Here is a 20230-nt window from a genome sequence, read left to right as displayed (position 1 = left end):
GGCTAAATAACATCATAAAAGACTCCAAAATGTCACCACCCCTCTATAATATCATCTGGAATGACCATATAAAGAGGAAAGGTAGTGGTATTGCTTTAATATTTAACATAAAAACTACCACATTATCCCTTATAACAAACCAATACCAACATTCAGTTCAGCAGAGCTTCTTATTACATTCCTGAAATTAAACAGTTAAAAATAAATATGGATTGCTGTCCTTTATGTCCCTCTTAGTAACACTACAGCTATTCTGAAGGATATCCTAATTGGATATCCATAACAATTCCACAAGAACAAATACTACTACTTGATGGGAATGTCAGTTGGTTGGACATAAACTCTAACTCCCCTACATGTAGCATGAATTTATTTGGTTTCCCACAACTAATTACCAGGCCTATAGATTACAGCAAGACATCACACTCAGTATTAGACTTGAACCCTAGTATCAGACCCTAGCAAATACTACAGGTACAATGGCTGACTGTCTCTCCGATCATTTCCAGTCTATACAACCAGACATCTAACACATTCACTTAAATAATATATTTATAAAACAACTTGCGACCTTTCTAAGTTTAACCCAGACATTTACATTACTACCCTATCATCTATTAACAGGAACTTTTAAAAAATTCTCCCCTTAGATGATGCTGCAAATGAATTCAGTACAACTTTCCTGAATATCCTAAACAACCTTGCACCTCCTAGAAGGAAAAGACTAAGAACAAATAATGCAATGTGGCTATCCAAAAAGATTAAAATGCTAATGCAGGATAGAGAAAAATTGCTGAAAGAATGGCAAAAATATAAAACGCCACAATATCTTTTAAACTTCAGAATGTTTCGCAATTGTACAAAAAAGCAAACAAATGAAGACAAAAAAACTATGCTATAATAACTTTCAGAATAATAGTAAACACAACCCTAAAAAATTCTGTCTCAGGGTCATGCTTCATGAATGTCTTTCAGAGAAATGCTTCATGTCCACATGTCTCAGAGCCATGGTTCATACATTCTGTATCTGAGTCATGCTTCATGCATGTGTATCTCAGAATCATGTTTCATGCGTCTCTGTCAGAGTCATGCTTCAAGCAGTTGGGCCATCAGTATGACATGTGCATCATTTGTATTATTTCTTTAACCCTGGATTGTTCATGAAGCTGGACTTCCTTTAGTACCACATGTCCACACTCTGCATTAAACCTTTAACCCAAGATTGCTCATGAAGCTGGACCACCACTAGTATGACACGTCCGTATCCTACATTAAACCTTTAACCCAGGATTGCCCATGAAGCCAAACCACTAGTAGTGCATCATGTCCATACTCTACATTAAACCTTCAACCCAGGATTGTTCATGAAGCTGGACCACCAGTAGTTTCACATGCCCATACTCTACATTAAACCTTTAATACAGGATTGCTCATGAAGCAGAACCACCAGTAGTACCACATGTCCATACCCTTAACAATAATTTGGGTAAACAAATGATTTTCTTATTATCTTAAATACATTTTGGTCAAAGGCCACATTGCTGTCTATATATGTTCCCAAATCCTTTACTACTGGATCAACTCTTAGTGACATTTTATTGCTGGAGTAATTAACTTGGTTTGACAGTTTCCCAAAGGGCATTATAACACATTTTTTTGGCATTGAGTTTTAGGCCATGGCTTTGGCACCAGTCATTTGTCTGTGTTTAACCCACTTGCAAGATGTTTATATATTGGAGGGAATCTATAATATCTCCCAATTTACAGTTATCTGTGAACTTGGTGAGCCAGAGGCCTTTAATGTTAGCTTTGACTTCTGAGAAGTAGATGCCAAACAGGAGTGGGCCTATCACTGAGCCCTGGGGTACTCCACTGGTGACTGGTCTCTTGGTGGAGGTGGTCTCACCAATCTTGACTTCTTGGGTCCTGTCTGTGAGTTATATAAGGGTTTACTACTAGCTCAGACAGCTTGTCAACAATGCCCGAGTTGGGGCTTGTATCAGATGTCTTAGCCTGGTCAAGATATGCAGTATGCATTGTTTTACCTTCATCCATTGCCTTGGTGACCCTGTCAAAGAAGTCTGCTAGGTTAAGTAGGTATGACCTTCCCTTAACAAATCCAAATTGGGATAGATCTAGTGTCTGTAGGTTGCCAATTTCATTGTTTATTATTTCCATAATAATTTGTACAATGTTTTTTTTCATATTAGGCTTGTTGGACTGATAGGTCTGAAGTTACCTGGGTCAGTTAATGGTCTGCCCTTGTGGGGGGAATGACTGTAGTGGTCCTCCATTCACTTAGAAACTTAGAATGTAGCCTGTTTCAAGGCTGTAGCTGAAGTGTGCCTCAAGTGGACCTGATAGGCTGTGTTTTAGGCTGTTCAGGAGGCAACCAGGGATGTAGTTAGGAACCATAGGTTCATAGGTTCATAGGTTCATACTAGGCTATCTGCCCTAGGGCATTTATAAGCCTAGCCAGAGTGTGTTTGGCTTTCGCCACCCATTTTAAATGAATTTTGCTATGCCCTTTTTCGAGGTTAGTATACTCTGCCTCTGTCTCACAGTGACATAGAAGTGATACCCGGGGTAAACCTACAATCTCCCACCCACTCATCAAGATTCCTCTTGAAGAGAGTCAATGAGGGACTCTGCCTAACCTGGACTGGGATTTTATTCCAGAGTGAAGGGAGCCTCTGGGTTATGAATCTGTCTCTCCAGCATGTCCTATTTATTTCAGTGCTGAGGTTCAAGTCTCTCGAGCGCGTACCTCAATAGGATTTGGATTTTCTGTGGTGCAGCATGTCCATTAATTCCGGGTTGGACATGGCTTTATATGTCAGGCACAGATCGCCTCTGAGCAGGCGGTATGCCACTAAGTAGAGCTGGAGTTTCTTTAACCGGGCAGCATATGGCATCTGTTTGAGCCCTTTGATCCTCTTGGTGGGGTACTTTTGGGGTCTTTCCAATTGCTGCAGGTGTCTGGTAAGGTACATCCCAAAAGGGGCATTGTACTCAATTATGGGCCTGATGAGGGATGAGTAAAGAGGCACGATGACCTCCCCTGATCTAGATGTGAATCCCTTCATGATTAGGTGGGCTATATAAAATGTTTTTCTAACCACTTTGGCCACGTGATTGTAAAATGAGAGATTGCTATCAACTTGGGTACCCAGGTCCCTAATTACTTCTTCCGTACTTAATGGATTACCACCTATGTGGTAATTTGTGGGCACTTTGTTTTTGCCAAAGGGGATGACTATACACTTTTTGGCGTTTAGCTTGAGGCCATGGCTCTGGCACCAGTTGTCTGCTTCTATGAGGCCCTTTTGAAGGATGCTTGCATTGGCTGGAGAGTCGATTATGGCACCCAGTTTGCAGTCATCTGCGAACTTGGTCAGCCACAGTCCTTCCATGTTAGCCTGTACCTCCGAGAAATATATACCGAACAAGAGAGGTCCCAGGACTGAGCCTTGTGGGACGCCACTTGTAACTGGTTTGGAGTCTGACATGGCTCCAGCAATTCTAACCATGTGGGTTCTGTCCTTGAGCCAGTTTGCAACCCATCTAGTGACATAGGGGTTTATATTTAAGCTGGTGAGCTTATCTATAATGCCCGAGTGGGGTATTGTATCGAAGGCTTTTGCAAGGTCCAGGTAGGCAGTGTGGACAACCTTCCCCTCGGCAATGGCCTTGATGACTGTTTCAAAGAAATTGACCAGGTTTAAGAGGCAGGATCTGCCCTTAACAAAGCTGAACTGGGTAGGATCCAGTGTCTGTACGTCCCCAATATCTTTATTTATGAGGTCCATGATGATCCTTTCCATAGCTTTGCAGACCAAGCTAGTCAGGCTTATGGGGCGATAGTTTCCAGGATCCGTTGAGGCACCATCTTTGTGGAGAGGGACCACTGTTGCTGTACGCCACTCTTTGGGTACATATCCTGTAGTAAGGCTGACATTGAACAATAGTTTTATGTTTGGGTTTAGTTCTTCTTGGAGTTCATGTAGGACGCAGCCCGGGACACCGTCTGGTCCCATTGATGCTGTGTTTTTTGCTTTGGAGAGGGCGGCTCTTACCTGAGCATCTGAGATGTCAGGGGGGCAGCACTCTGCTGGGATAGATATTTACCCTTTTGGTGGGGAAGGGGCAGAGAAATTTGCGCTGAACCTGCCAGCTAGGATGTTGGCAATGTCTGTGGGTTCGGTGTATTTTGTGTCATTTTGGACTAATTCTGAGCATATCTGGGAATTCCCATCCAGGTTCCTAACATAACTAAAGAAAGCCTTGTGATTATCCTTAGTGTCCTGTGCAATTTTTCTCTCGAAGCTGGCCTTAGACGATTTTATGAGTGCCCGTAGTTTTTTGCTAATACTGATCAGAGATGCCTTCCCTTTTTGGGATTTTGCTCTATCATGTAGTAGCTTCCTCCTTCTTTTGTATAATTTGTTTATGGCTGGGGTCCACCAGACAGGACGCCTAACCTTGGAGGATTGGGTCTTGGTTTTATTTGGGATTGCATGATCCATGCATTCCTGAAGGTGTTCATAGAATGCATTTATAAAGGATTCTGCGGTCTGGGCCGTATTTTCCACAGGCCCGGGGTCTTTGAAGGATTTCACCTCTGTTTTGTGGAGTGTGAAATTTGCTTTAGAGAAGTTTTTCACTGTGGTTTTCTGGGCAGGGGCTGGGGTCGGGATGTGAATATCTAGTGAGATTAGTTTAAGGTCTGATCTTACCAGTGAGGGATACACTTCTGGTCTGGAGCATAGAGTCCCCATGTTGGTGATGATCAGGTCCAGTATGTTTTCCCCTCTTGTGGGAGTGGCAACAAGTTGTTCCATAGCATTTGAGTTTATAAATTCTAGGAACCTTTGGGCTAGGGTGTTGGAGCTAGAGTAATGCTCCCAGTCTATGTTAGGGTAGTTGAAGTCGCCCAATATAATGGTGTTTGGAGAGACCTTCATATTTTCCAGTGTTCTCAGGAAGGCCGAGTGGGGTTCCTGGGTTTCGGAGGGTGGTCTGTAGCAGGCTATAAACTGGAAGGCAGTTTTACCCACTGTTAGTTGCACATGGATAGTCTCTGATGCTTCGTACTGTGCCACCAACCTGGAGGTGTGGGTATCTTTGACAAATATTGATACTCCCCCTCCTTTTGTGGTTCGGTCCAAATTTTGGGGCCGAAAAACATGGTATGAGGTATAACCTGGTAGTGCTGGGGTGCTCTCGGGAGCCTTGAACCAGGTTTCTGTTACTGCACAGATATCGATGTTCTCCATGCTAAGGAGAGTTTCGAGTGCGTGCATCTTGAGGTTTAGACTTCTGGCATTGAGTAGCATTACTCTTAGTTTCTTATCCCTTGTGATACCTATGGAGGTGGATTTTCTTTTGAGCCTTGCCTAAAAAAGGCACTATGGGGGTGGCAAGATCCTTTGCCAATATCCAAAAGCCCAGGGGTGACAGGTGCAAGCCGTCCCTAGCGAAGCATCGTGGCTTGTCGAGCATGTCATCCCAGGCAGACAGGCATTGGATCCCCTTTGAATGACACCAATACTTAAGCCAATTGTTGAAACTGATCATCTTGTCTTCATATTGTGGCATCATTCTTGGTGAGGGTAAGATGCTACTCAAGGTCAGGGTCATACCGACCTGGGCTACATGCTCAGAGAGCTCCTCTATGTCTCTTTTCATGTAGTCCAGGGAGGTACATCTCAGGTCATTCACACCAGCATGGACGATGACTGAGTCATATTTGTACTTACCTTGGAGTGACCTGAGTGCTTGTGTTATGTGTCAGATCCTAGCGCCCCACAGGCAGCTCACAGTGACCTTCTCCTTGTTCAGCCTGGTGAGCGGAACATCAGTGTGCCTGACGATAGAGTCACCTATTACAAGTGTATCAGGTGTGTTGTTTAGCCTTAAGGGCTGTGACTATTCGGCACACTGGCTTTGTGAGCTATGTGTTGCACGTGTTTTGTTTTGGGGTAGCGGTTGCTTGGGTGTCTGCTTTGGAGGTCTCTGCTGCTTAGGCAGATTTTTATTTAGAGCCTCCAAGTATGTTTTTGTGTGTTTATGTGTTTGGTTTGCTGTCGTGGTAGGTATTTGTGAGACTGGAATTGTAGTGAGTGTGGTTTCCTTCTACTCCTGACTGGTTACGCCAGTACTGAGTTGAGAGAGCTTATCCTCCAGTTTGGCTATATGGTTGCATCTCTCACATGTGTTGGAATTTGTTGGGAGGAGGAGAGGGTTGTCTGTGTACATGAGGCAGTTATAACATTTCCTCAAGATTCCCAGATTCACCAGCTGGACCAGAGAGGAGATTGACAACTGACCTTTGGACATGCTAGAATAGTATTGGGAATTCCTTTATAATTGAAAAAAAGGGCCAATGGGGAACAAAGTACTTAAGGGGAGTTTGTGAGGGTGTAGTGCTTTTAATTTTTTAGTGCTGACTTATATAATTGCTTTAGTGTGCAAGTGCCAGGCTTTAGAGTGGGAATAGGGTGTTTATTATGAGAACTAGATCAGTTGTAAGGGAAAAAGTGAAGAGCAGACTTTGTAGAGCTGAGAATGGTTTAAACCCAAAGATGCTGCACTATGCGCAAAATCGCGCAAAGCCGTGCTAAAACAGGTTTTATACAGGGGGACTTGAAAGCACTAGAAAATGGCCCAAAACGGCCACTAGACTACCAGATTCTTGTGCTGGGAACACTCCTCTAGGGATAGATAGGCTGCTCCAAGCTCCCCACTGCCACTGGTGAACAAAGAAGCCTCCCTTTATCCAAGAAAGGAAATGGGCAACACAGGAACTTTCCAAAAGTCCAGAATACAGCAAAGCCTGTATTTGGACTACTCTAGGTCAGGAAAGATGGGAAACAAGGATATTTTTTTTCTTTTTTGCAATAAACAGCAGGAAAGTGCAATAAATATGTAACACAGGCTAGTGCACTTGAGTGTGTAGCCTCAACAGGTAAATGCAACAAACAGGGCAAACTTTAAAAGTGCAGGTGCAAAAACAACTTTAAACAGTTTAAAACAGTTCAAGAAGCAGAATTACTTGCAGTTTAGCTAGATTGGACAGTCGCCCAGGTAGTAGCAGGAAAAAAACACTTTTATCAGGTTAGCAGTCACTCTTTTAGCCTCTCTGCTGCTAGCACCACTCTGCAGGACCACAAGGAGCTTGACTGAGTAGTAACAAGTGCAAAAACCGCGCCAAAGCGGGTTTTATACAGGAGGACCATGGAGGCAGTGTTCTTAGCTTTAGCAAGTGCTGCTAGCCATCTGGTCACTGTTGATAACTGGAAGAAGTATGTTGGAGGGGTTTTAACCTGGTGGAATTGGGTGGGTGGAGTGGAGGGGGATGTCTGAGCTGAATTATCAACCAGTAAATTTGCTATGGTACTCTGATCAGTGTAAGTGGCACCATTCGCCACCAGTAAAGCACACTGTTGTGTTTTACCTGTAAAGTAACCAAATACGAAAAAGAACAGCCAAACTGTTAAAATAAAACAATTTGAACCAGGAATCCAGGAATCCAGGACGCCAAAAATGACCACCAATATAAGCCAAAAGTATATGCAACAATTTATTGTGAACAAGAGGTTTTAGCGCTTTCATCTCCTGATAGAGACTTCTTCAGAAACAATGAATGGATTTTAATTACACTTTTAAATAGCAATTAATACATGATGTCATACTTTTAATTGAAGTCTGTTTAAAGAAACATACACTTGTTAATAACACCTAAAATCATGAAATTTGTACTAGTCCAAGTAATTGTTATTAGCTCCAAAAATACACAATTAATAATATAGAATAGATATTATAACAAATATAATATAAGAAAAGAAAGAAACTTGTTTAAAAATGGTACAAAGGATGTATATGAACATTTTGAATAAATTTAAAAATTTAAAAACTCATGAAAGAACTCATGTGCACACCAAAGAATTAATTCCATTGAATATTTTGTAAGATTTGTTATAAAAATATGTTGAAATTGTGTACATATGTATGTATATATTGTATATTAAACTATTGAATGACAATTATTTTTATAAAAACTTTTATCAATGTTGTTGTATTTGTCCCAAGTCGGACTTTACATATATCAAATATTGTTTGCCCTTTCAATTAATAGTGGTATTAATGACACTGTTTCATTTAATCCTGGGGGAAACATGGAAGCCAATCTGTATTGCCATTGACTCTCCTTCTTTTTTAACAAGTTTTTCCAGTCACCACCTCTGCTGTTTATTTTCACTGTATCCAAAATACCAAATGTAAATTGCCTAAACCCTGAGCAGGATATACTATGTTTGTATAAGGAATTGGTGTTCTTTTTGTTCCTAATGTCATTCAGATGTTCGTATATCCTGCTTTTAAATGATCTTTCAGTCTTGCCTACGTAGAATTGTTGGCAAGTCTGACATGTAGCAAGGTAAACCACTCCCTTAGTATTACAGTTGCCATTCTGTAAATAAACCTTACTTTTCATGACATTATTTAACGTAATGGTGGGTTCAACACAAATAAAGGAGCAATAATTGCACATTCCACATTTTTTTGTACCCCTTTTGTTTAAGTGTATGTTAGATTTCTTGTATTCTAAAAGTTGTTTCATGTTGGACCCTACTCTGTTAACAAAGTTTGGTTGATTTCCCAACTTGTTTTGCACACCGTCATTAGATCTAATAATGTTCCAATTCCTCTGGAAAATGCTCTTGATAGCCGGGGTTCTTGTGTTGTATGTTAGCACACAAGTGGTTTGATAATCTTTACTGTTTGTCCTGTCCAATATATTGCTATCATCAGAACCTAGTAATGGAATGTATTTATGACCCCATTGTTCATATATGTTGTTAAGAGTAGTGTTGATCAAATCCAAGGGGTACCTCTCTAAAAACATTTCTCTTAACATATCAAATTCCAATTCCAAATCCGTTGACTGTGAGGTCATCCTGGCAATTCTAATAGCTTGCCCTTTTATAATACTAACTTTTTGTGACATGGGATGACAACTGTCAAAGTGTAAGTAAGCGTTACAGAACGTTTTTTCCTAAATATTTTGGATTGGAACTGCCTTTTAGATGTGTCTTTGTATATACAAGTATCAAGGTAGTTGATGTTCATACTATTGTATTGGAAAGTGAATGAGAGAAAAGTGGTGCTGTTGTTAATAAAATTGATGAAATGGTGAATGTTCTCTTCACTCCCCCCCCATAAAATGAAGATGTCATCCAGATATCGAAGATACAATTTGATGTTGGGCCAATGTGGCCCATTGAATACAAAATGTGTTTCCCAACCTAGTAATACTAAATTGGAATATACTGGTGAACAATTTGCTCCCATAGGGACACCAGTAGTTTGCTGGTAAAATTCTCCCTCAAAACTTAAAAAGTTGTTTTCGAGAACTAAATTCATTAATTCACAAATAAGTAAAATTTTATCATTTTCCAAGTCAGAATGTTGGAAGAGTACTTCTTCAAATAAGTTCATTCCTTCAACTTTAGGAATACATGTAAAAAGATCTCTGACATCAATGGTTAAAAATATAACATCCTCATTGAATAATTCTTGCTTGATATTTTTCAAAAATTCCCAGGAATCTTTTAACAAATGCGGCGTCTTTTCAACCACATGTTGTATATGAAAATCAATGTATACGGAAAGTGAATGTATTTTTGATCCCTTTGCTGCCACAATAGGTCTGAAAGGAGGCCTGCTGATGTCCTTGTGTATCTTTGGAATCCCAAAAAATACAGGAATTTTAGGGAATTTTGTGAAGAGAAAATCATATTCACTGGGACTGATTCTGTCCTCCAATAGGTATTCTTCCAAATAACTATTAATTCTCATATATGAAATATTTATTTGGTTAATGGAAGCTTGACAGTATGTGTTTTCATCAGCTAAGAGGATTTTCATAGCTTTGGAGTAGTCCTCACTTTTAAAAATGGCAATGCCCCCACCTTTGTCAGGAACCATAATACGAATACTGTTGTCATTTCTGAGGTTCCCTAGAAGAGTGAATTCTTTTTTAGTAAGATTGTAATACTCAAACTTTTTGTTCTGTTTGAATTCGTCGTATAAATCTTCCAGAACCAATTTTTCGTAAGTTTCTAATAAAGGATGTAGGGGTGGGTTGTAAATACTCCTCTTTTTTATTTTGTCATTATTTTCAACAAAGTTTGTGTCGTTGTCTTGTGAAGATTCAAACAGTAGCTTGAGGTTTAGTTTTCTTACATATAGTTTGAGGGATTCTATGCTTTCAACAAGATCACCTGAATGAGTAGGAATAAACTTAATTCCTTTGGAAAAGAGGTTGAAATAGTCCTCTGAAATAACTAAATCTGAGTAGTTATATATAGTATAACCATCTTTTTTAAAAATAATATTCCCTTCAGGTGTAGTGTAATTGTTGTCATCATTAGGCATTAATATGCATGCATTTGATGTGGATGTTGATTCCTTCTGTGGGGATAATATGTTCTGTTGTATTCCCCCTTGTTGTTGTAATGCTGTGCCAGTCTCTCTGAGCGCCTGAGAGTGGGAAAATCCATATCATCTAAATTGTGAATGTCCCTACCCTCTTCCACCCAGTCTTCCATTGGTTCTGTGTAATGTACCCTGGAAGTGGGTGAATATCTGGGTGATTGTCCCACACTGTCATGCCTTTGTTGTTGTTTGTTTGTAAATTTATTTCTATTAGGCAGAGAATAAGAAGATTTGTGATTCCTATTTGTGTATGCAACATTGTCTTGATAGCTTTTCTGATCCCTGGTGATTTTTCTTTTTTTCTTTTGGAAAATGTTAAAACATCTATTTTCCACCCTATCCAACATTTTAAAATACATGTTACTAAAGTGAGAAAATAAAAGGTCAGTTCTAATAATGTTGTCCAAACTTTGTACATGTTTTAAAACATTCTCTTTTTGTAGATCATAATAATGTACTGTTTTGTTAAGAAGGCCTAAACCCATCTCATTAAAATAATCACAGAAATCGTTTGTAATATCTTCTGTATAATCTATCCCAAAAGGGAACTTAAATATTCTAAGCCCTTGTGGCACAATCTTTAAATCAATACATTGCTTTAAGTAAGCGATATCAATTTCCAAACTTTTTAATTTAAATAATCTCTTCTCTAATGAAAAAATGAGATCCTTCAATGAAGCGGTGTCATAATCCTTATTTACATGTGGAACATTTTGGACATTTAAGCTAGAATTTTCATTAGCAATAAAACAAAATTTCTTAGAAACCACTTTGTCAAACCTATGAGTAGCTTCTTGTTGCGAAATTGTGACTGAACGGGAGCCAGTAGTAACACCCCCATTCCTGTCATTACTATCCACCGTATTATTGTTTGAAAGTCTCTCTGTGCTGCCTAAAGGCAAAAAAACAGTACCTGTTTTCGGTCGAACAGCATTGTTTGTATGAGAGTTGTTACCCGATTCTATAAGGATCGGTGAAGGACCCAAATCACAGCGACATCCATTAGTAGCTTCCTTTGTACCAAAAAAACGATTAGAATCCAATTTACTACCAACAGTCTCTTGAAAACCCTGTTTCTCTTTGTCGCAGTTGCTGTGAGTCATCCTAGCCTGGTTTCCCAGGTTAGGTTGAGGAAACGGAAGTCCCACACCGTTGGTGTGCTGTATACCGTATCCTGGAGGCACAAACACATTACGCTCACCAATGAAGGAAGAGTGATTAACTTCAACGTTGTTTGTAGGGGTTAATAAATCTAGAAGTTTAGTAAGTTCACCTTTGAGTTGGGATATTTCTCCCCGTAGTTCCTTTATTTCCGCCCCATGATCCTCGGCAAGCGTGGTGTTTGACAGGTTAAATTCCCCAGACACATCCATGGTTCAAAAACGCCGTGAACACCAGTAACCAAATACGAAAAAGAACAGCCAAACTGTTAAAATAAAACAATTTGAACCAGGAATCCAGGAATCCAGGACGCCAAAAATGACCACCAATATAAGCCAAAAGTATATGCAACAATTTATTGTGAACAAGAGGTTTTAGCGCTTTCATCTTTATTAGAAACTTACGAAAAATTGGTTCTGGAAGATTTATACGACGAATTCAAACAGAACAAAAAGTTTGAGTATTACAATCTTACTAAAAAAGAATTCACTCTTCTAGGGAACCTCAGAAATGACAACAGTATTCGTATTATGGTTCCTGACAAAGGTGGGGGCATTGCCATTTTTAAAAGTGAGGACTACTCCAAAGCTATGAAAATCCTCTTAGCTGATGAAAACACATACTGTCAAGCTTCCATTAACCAAATAAATATTTCATATATGAGAATTAATAGTTATTTGGAAGAATACCTATTGGAGGACAGAATCAGTCCCAGTGAATATGATTTTCTCTTCACAAAATTCCCTAAAATTCCTGTATTTTTTGGGATTCCAAAGATACACAAGGACATCAGCAGGCCTCCTTTCAGACCTATTGTGGCAGCAAAGGGATCAAAAATACATTCACTTTCCGTATACATTGATTTTCATATACAACATGTGGTTGAAAAGACGCCGCATTTGTTAAAAGATTCCTGGGAATTTTTGAAAAATATCAAGCAAGAATTATTCAATGAGGATGTTATATTTTTAACCATTGATGTCAGAGATCTTTTTACATGTATTCCTAAAGTTGAAGGAATGAACTTATTTGAAGAAGTACTCTTCCAACATTCTGACTTGGAAAATGATAAAATTTTACTTATTTGTGAATTAATGAATTTAGTTCTCGAAAACAACTTTTTAAGTTTTGAGGGAGAATTTTACCAGCAAACTACTGGTGTCCCTATGGGAGCAAATTGTTCACCAGTATATTCCAATTTAGTATTACTAGGTTGGGAAACACATTTTGTATTCAATGGGCCACATTGGCCCAACATCAAATTGTATCTTCGATATCTGGATGACATCTTCATTTTATGGGGGGGGAGTGAAGAGAACATTCACCATTTCATCAATTTTATTAACAACAGCACCACTTTTCTCTCATTCACTTTCCAATACAATAGTATGAACATCAACTACCTTGATACTTGTATATACAAAGACACATCTAAAAGGCAGTTCCAATCCAAAATATTTAGGAAAAAAACGTTCTGTAACGCTTACTTACACTTTGACAGTTGTCATCCCATGTCACAAAAAGTTAGTATTATAAAAGGGCAAGCTATTAGAATTGCCAGGATGACCTCACAGTCAACGGATTTGGAATTGGAATTTGATATGTTAAGAGAAATGTTTTTAGAGAGAGGGTACCCCTTGGATTTGATCAACACTACTCTTAACAACATATATGAACAATGGGGTCATAAATACATTCCATTACTAGGTTCTGATGATAGCAATATATTGGACAGGACAAACAGTAAAGATTATCAAACCACTTGTGTGCTAACATACAACACAAGAACCCCGGCTATTAAGAGCATTTTCCAAAGGAATTGGAACATTATTAGATCTAATGACGGTGTGCAAAACAAGTTGGGAAATCAACCAAACTTTGTTAACAGAGTAGGGTCCAACATGAAACAACTTTTAGAATACAAGAAATCTAACATACACCTAAACAAAAGGGGTACAAAAAAATGTGGAATGTGCAATTATTGCTCCTTTATTTGTGTTGAACCCACCATTACGTTAAATAATGTCATGAAAAGTAAGGTTTATTTACAGAATGGCAACTGTAATACTAAGGGAGTGGTTTACCTTGCTACATGTCAGACTTGCCAACAATTCTACGTAGGCAAGACTGAAAGATCATTTAAAAGCAGGATATACGAACATCTGAATGACATTAGGAACAAAAAGAACACCAATTCCTTATACAAACATAGTATATCCTGCTCAGGGTTTAGGCAATTTACATTTGGTATTTTGGATACAGTGAAAATAAACAGCAGAGGTGGTGACTGGAAAAACTTGCTAAAAAAGAAGGAGAGTCAATGGCAATACAGATTGGCTTCCATGTTTCCCCCAGGATTAAATGAAACAGTGTCATTAATACCACTATTAATTGAAAGGGCAAACAATATTTGATATATGTAAAGTCCCGACTTGGGACAAATACAACAACATTGATAAAAGTTTTTATAAAAATAATTGTCATTCAATAGTTTAATATACAATATATACATACATATGTACACAATTTCAACATATTTTTATAACAAATCTTACAAAATATTCAATGGAATTAATTCTTTGGTGTGCACATGAGTTCTTTCATGAGTTTTTAAATTTTTAAATTTATTCAAAATGTTCATATACATCCTTTGTACCATTTTTAAACAAGTTTCTTTCTTTTCTTATATTATATTTGTTATAATATCTATTCTATATTATTAATTGTGTATTTTTGGAGCTAATAACAATTACTTGGACTAGTACAAATTTCATGATTTTAGGTGTTATTAACAAGTGTATGTTTCTTTAAACAGACTTCAATTAAAAGTATGACATCATGTATTAATTGCTATTTAAAAGTGTAATTAAAATCCATTCATTGTTTCTGAAGAAGTCTCTATCAGGAGATGAAAGCGCTAAAACCTCTTGTTCACAATAAATTGTTGCATATACTTTTGGCTTATATTGGTGGTCATTTTTGGCGTCCTGGATTCCTGGATTCCTGGTTCAAATTGTTTTATTTTTACCTGTAAAGTTCCAGACATAGCTAAAGAAGGCCTTCTGATTGCCCTAGCCTGCAAGATGATACTGACCTCATAGTTGGCATTGCTGGCCTTAATTAGGCTTCTTAGTTTCTTGTTTAGTTTTATATATATATATATATAAGAGAGCACTTAGAAGAAGTACAGGAGAGTATACAGAGAAAGAGGTTGGCGAAGAAGAAGTGGGATTGTCAGAGAGATGAAGAAAGCAGACAAGAGTATAAGGAGATGAGGTGCATGGCAAAGAGAGAGGTGGTGAAGGCTAAGGATAAGGCATATGACGAGTTGTATAAAAGGTTGGACACTAAGGAGGGAGAAAAGGAGCTGTACCGATTGGCTAGACAGAGTGACAAAGCTGGAAAAGGTGTGCAGCAGGTAAGGGTGATAAAGGACAGTGAGGGAAACGTACTCACAAGTGAGGAGAGTGTGTTGAGTAGATGGAACGAGTACTTTGAAGGGATGAAGAATGAAGAGAATGAGAGAGAGAGGGAGAAGGTTGGATGATGTGGGGATAGTGAATCAGGAAGTGAAGCAGATTAGCAAGGAGGAAGTAAGGACAGCTATGAAGAGGATGAAGAATGGAAAGGCTGTTGGCCCAGATGACATACCAGTGGAAGCATGGAGGTGCTTAGGAGAAATGGCAGTGGAATTTTTAACCAGATTGTTTAATGAAATTTTGGAAAGTCAGAGGATGCCTGAGGAGTGGAGAAAAAGTGTTTTGGTACCTATCTTTAAGAATAAGGGTGATGTGCAGAGCTGCATTAACTACAGAGGGATAAAATTGATCGGTCACAGCTTGAAGTTATGGGAAAGAGTAGTGGAAGCTAGGTTAAGAAGGGAGGTGATGATTAGTGATCAGCAGTATGGTTTCATGCCAGGAAAGAGCACTACAGATGCAATATTTGCTGAGAGTGTTGGAGAAATACAGAGAAGGTCAGAAGGAGTTGCATTGTGTCTTTGTGGACTTAGAGAAAGCATATGACAGGGTGCCTAGAGAGGAGATGTGGTATTGTATGAGGAAGTCGGGAGTGGCAGAGAAGTATGTAAGAGTGGTACAGGATATGTACAAGGGTAGTGTGACATTGGTGAGGACTGCGGTGGGAGTGACAGATACGTTTAAGATGGAGGTGGGATTACATCAAGGATCAGCTCTGAGCCCTTTCTTATTTGCAGTGGTGATGGACAGGTTGACAGATGAGATTAGACAGGAGGCTCCATGGACTATGATGTTTGCAGATGACATTGTGATATGTAGTGAGAGTAGGGACAAGGTTGAGGAGACCCTGGAGAGGTGGAGATATGCTTTAGAGAGGAGAGGAATGAAGGTCAGCAGGGCTAAAACAGAATATATGTGTGTAAATGAGAGGGAGGGTAGAGAAATGGTGAGGATGCAGGGAGTAGAGTTAGTAAAGGTGGATGAGTTTAAGTACTTGGGCTCAACAGTTCAGAGTAATGGTGAGTGTGGAAGAGAGGTGAAGAAGAGAGTACAGGCAGGGTGGAATGGGTGGAGAAGAGTGTCAGGAGTGATTTGTGACAGACGGGTACCAATAAGAGTGAAAGGGAAGGTCTACAAGAGGGTAGTGAGACCAGGTATGTTATATGGGTTGGAGACGATAGCATTGTCGAAAAGGCAGGAGTCAGAGCTGGATGTGACAGAGTTAAGATTTGCACTGGGTGTGACTAGGATGGACAGGATTAGGATTAGGAATCAGTATATTAGAGGGTCAGCTCAGGTTGGACAGTTTGGAGACAAAGCAAGAGAGGCAAGATTGCTTTGGTTTGGACATGTGCTGAGGAGGGATGCTGGGTATATTAGGAAAAGGATGCTAAGGATGGAGCTGCCAGGTAAGAGGAAAAGAGGAAGGCCTAAGATGAGGTTTATGGATGTGGTGAGAGAGGACATGCAGGCGGTTGGTGTGAAAGAGCATGATGCAGAGGACAGGAAGAAATGGAAACAGATGATCCGCTGTGGCAACCCCTAACAGCCGAAAGAAGATGAATGAAATAAAACATAACACAAAATAATGGACAGCTTAATGTTAAATAAAATGTAACCATATAATAAATTAATATAAAAATAATAAATAATATAATTACAAACACACTTAAAAATAATATGAAATTAAAATGTATTTAACAGAAAAACAATAGAAAATTATACATAATAAACAAAATATAGGTAATAAAAATAAGTATGATTATGAAAAATATGATTATATACATAATATAACAATACAAATAATAATACAAAATAAGAAATACATAAAAAAAATGAAGAGAAGGGGTGGGGTGAGAGAAAAAAAGAAATAACATTAGTAACTGCAAAGATAATATACAAAACTTTCTACAAATAATTTACTATATTTTGTTACATTTTAGTTTCAACAATACCAAAGGCTAATAAATACCTTTATTACTTTGAATACTATCCTGTTGCTAACACAGACCACTATAGTTCAGATCATATTGCATCCAACAATCATTCATGTGGGCGTATATTGCACATATGGATTTGCATGTACACTGATTACATTTGACAGCAGGCCATGTGAACCACAGCTAGAGAGATCTGCACTCATACCCCTCAACTATACCAAATTACTTGATTTTTACCTAGTTTTGGGGTTCACAAAATGGGGTGCCACGATTCCCGAGTGGCACCCCTTCACTTCCGATTTTTCCCAGTTTTTTTTTTAAACTTTTTTCTTTCGTTTTTGAATTGACTTCATCGTGTGCGTGATGACATCAGCTCCATCAGCCTGTCGGAATTGAGCTCAAAGGCATGCATTTCCAGTTCACTCTTTCAATGGCTCTACAATAGTGAGCGGGAAGGGAATGAAAAATTTATTTTACATATGTGCTTCTTTTATGCCATGCTGGAATTTGCTGGGCTGAACTTAAAGTCTTCGTAAGACACAAAGTCTTGCTGGCTGTTTACTGGTGAAATCAAAGTCTAGTTATCACAGTCTGTCACCCACAGAAACTTGCAGAATATACACTGATGCAGCACCTGACAGTAACCAATAAATAGCTTTTTATAACAAACCACGCTTACTCTTCTGTCAGATTGTAGCACATATTTACAAAGTTTTTCTTCATTACAGATATGAATGATGATGACTTTCCATTTTCCAGTTACCTCGAAACCTAAGTTTTTACATAATATCTCTCACATAGCTGAATTAATACAGTTCTTATATACAGTTCTAGTCACACACATAGATTTTGTTTTTTCCTCTTCGTATCTTTTTTGGCCTTCTGTGGGAAATCACGTAATGTCTCTTTATAGACTTTCCTATTGTCCTTTTGTGATTTACTTGTAAGCACTTCTGCTGATGTGAGAATGCACACAATCAGAAGTCTGAAAGGAAATATCTGTTCTGCTGCTGATATTTGAAAACACATATTTTTGAGGCACGTTTTGCTGACATGTCTGTTAATGGATATTTGTAAACTGTTCTGCATACTTGAGAAAAGCGTGTAATACTTGCTTTCCAAAATTGCTTTTTTAGGCTTTTTTCTGATATTGTGAAGAAGAGAAGCCTGTCTGTTATACATATATTATAAATGCCCATTTTACATTGCTAAACTCTATACATATATTCAAGCAAACTTTTTATTCTATGCTTTATCTTTCAGCATATTTACAACAGAATTACTCTAACAATTCCCTCTCTTTTATTTTTATAGGAAACACATTAGAAACAAAACCTTTAGCCTTTTTTTGATACAAGTCAAAATGCAATTTTAGATAGTTAATACAATGATATTAAGTATTACTACCAAAACTGAATGTAGCTAACAACTTTTTCTTTTACAGACCATTCTGTGAACATATTCCATTAGTTATGAGCTGTCTCTGTCTTAGTTTTATTTTTAACTTGACTAATTTATTCTTTTGCAAACACAGAATTTAATTTATGACTTAGAACTGTTCCATTAACTCTTTGCAACTGTTGAATTAACTCTTTACTTTTATTAATCATTTTATATTAAAAGATTAGAGATAGACTAATATCTATAAGAGACAAGAACTATGTACTACTGCAAGCATTTATATACTGCTGAAAATGTACAGTTTCAATGTCATTTTAACCATACCATTGTGTTTATATTTCTAAACTGCCCATAAACGTTAATTGACAGTGAAGTATACACTGAAAAATGCTGTTGACATATTAGTCCATTGGCAGCATGAATACAATATTTTAATATATTTTTTTTCTCTAGCTGGGGTAATCAATACTAGTACAGATAAAATGATGATGCAAAAACTAATAATAAGACTCCAACTTAAAACCAGTGATACTATTATAACTTGACAAATTACTTTTGAACTTATTACAATGTATTATTTACAGTATGTATTTACACAGACTGTTTGCTATTCATGCATTTCAATCTAGTAGGTATCCTGGACCCATTTTTTTTTAAACATGGTTTTTCACATATATTCGTTGCTAGCCATTAATTTCATTTGTAGTGAATTATTTTGTATTTGTACATACAAAGACTGTAAAGTACATTTAGTCTAATTTATAAATGTAGTAACATTAACATCAAGCAAAATCTTGGAAAAAATGTATGTCTCTTTAGAAGTATTTAGTGGAATTGCCAGCAAAGGCAACTACATACCCAACAATTAGAAACATTTATGCTTTTTGCATACCAACACTGTCTTGCCAAAAACATATTAAAAATAGTGACCAGTCTTGCTAATTTTTTCACATATTTTTTTTCTCTCTCTCTTGTATAGCTTTAATAAAGCAATTTTAAGCCATCTCTTGTATAGCTTTATAGTTTAACAGGTTGTAAATGCAATTTAATACTAAACAAGACAATTATAACTAGCATGAAAGCTATTAGCAACTTGTAAAATATCTTATCCTGTCAGGTTTAATCCAGTATTTCTATTGCATTAATACCTGTTCCCCCCCCCCCCTTAAAGAGTATTGTCAAGAAGGAATAAGATATTCCCCCGGATTCACTAATCTTCTGTGCAGGACTAGTGTAGTCCTGCACGGAAGCGGCCGTTTAGGAGCAGGACGGCAGCACGCCACGCATATTAATGAAGGCACGCTGCCCGACCTCCTAGGCATACACGGAGCGTGTATGAGTGCAGGGGGCATGTCTGAGAGCAGAGCACTCAGAATAAACATGTCCCTGCGAAGCAAAACAGCAGAAAGTGTCCGCATATCCCCACCACCAGTCCCTCATGTGTACAACAGCAACAAGACATAAAGATGAAAAGAAGAAACCCCTGTATTGTTGTTTAAAGCTCCGAGTACAGCTAACTGTAGGTGCACAAGTGTGCCCATTGCTCAGCCACAGTGAAAGCAGCCCAAAAGGCTGAAGAGGATAACAAGGATGATATATGCAAATGAAGCATGTCAGCAATATTGTAGTGGGCAGAGTGTTCACCTAATGAGCAAGCAGTTCCAGTTCAAGTCCCAGCACAACACAGTCTATTTTACATGGCATAGCATGGTATAAGCAATATTTGTAATGCAAAACCCACTAAATAACATA

Source organism: Protopterus annectens, chromosome 12.part0 (assembly GCF_019279795.1).
Source record: "Protopterus annectens isolate FY-2018-M chromosome 12.part0, PAN1.0, whole genome shotgun sequence".
Lineage (NCBI taxonomy): Eukaryota > Metazoa > Chordata > Ceratodontiformes > Protopteridae > Protopterus > Protopterus annectens.
The sequence above is the reverse complement of the archived record's forward strand: the minus strand, read 5'-3'. Positions refer to the sequence as shown.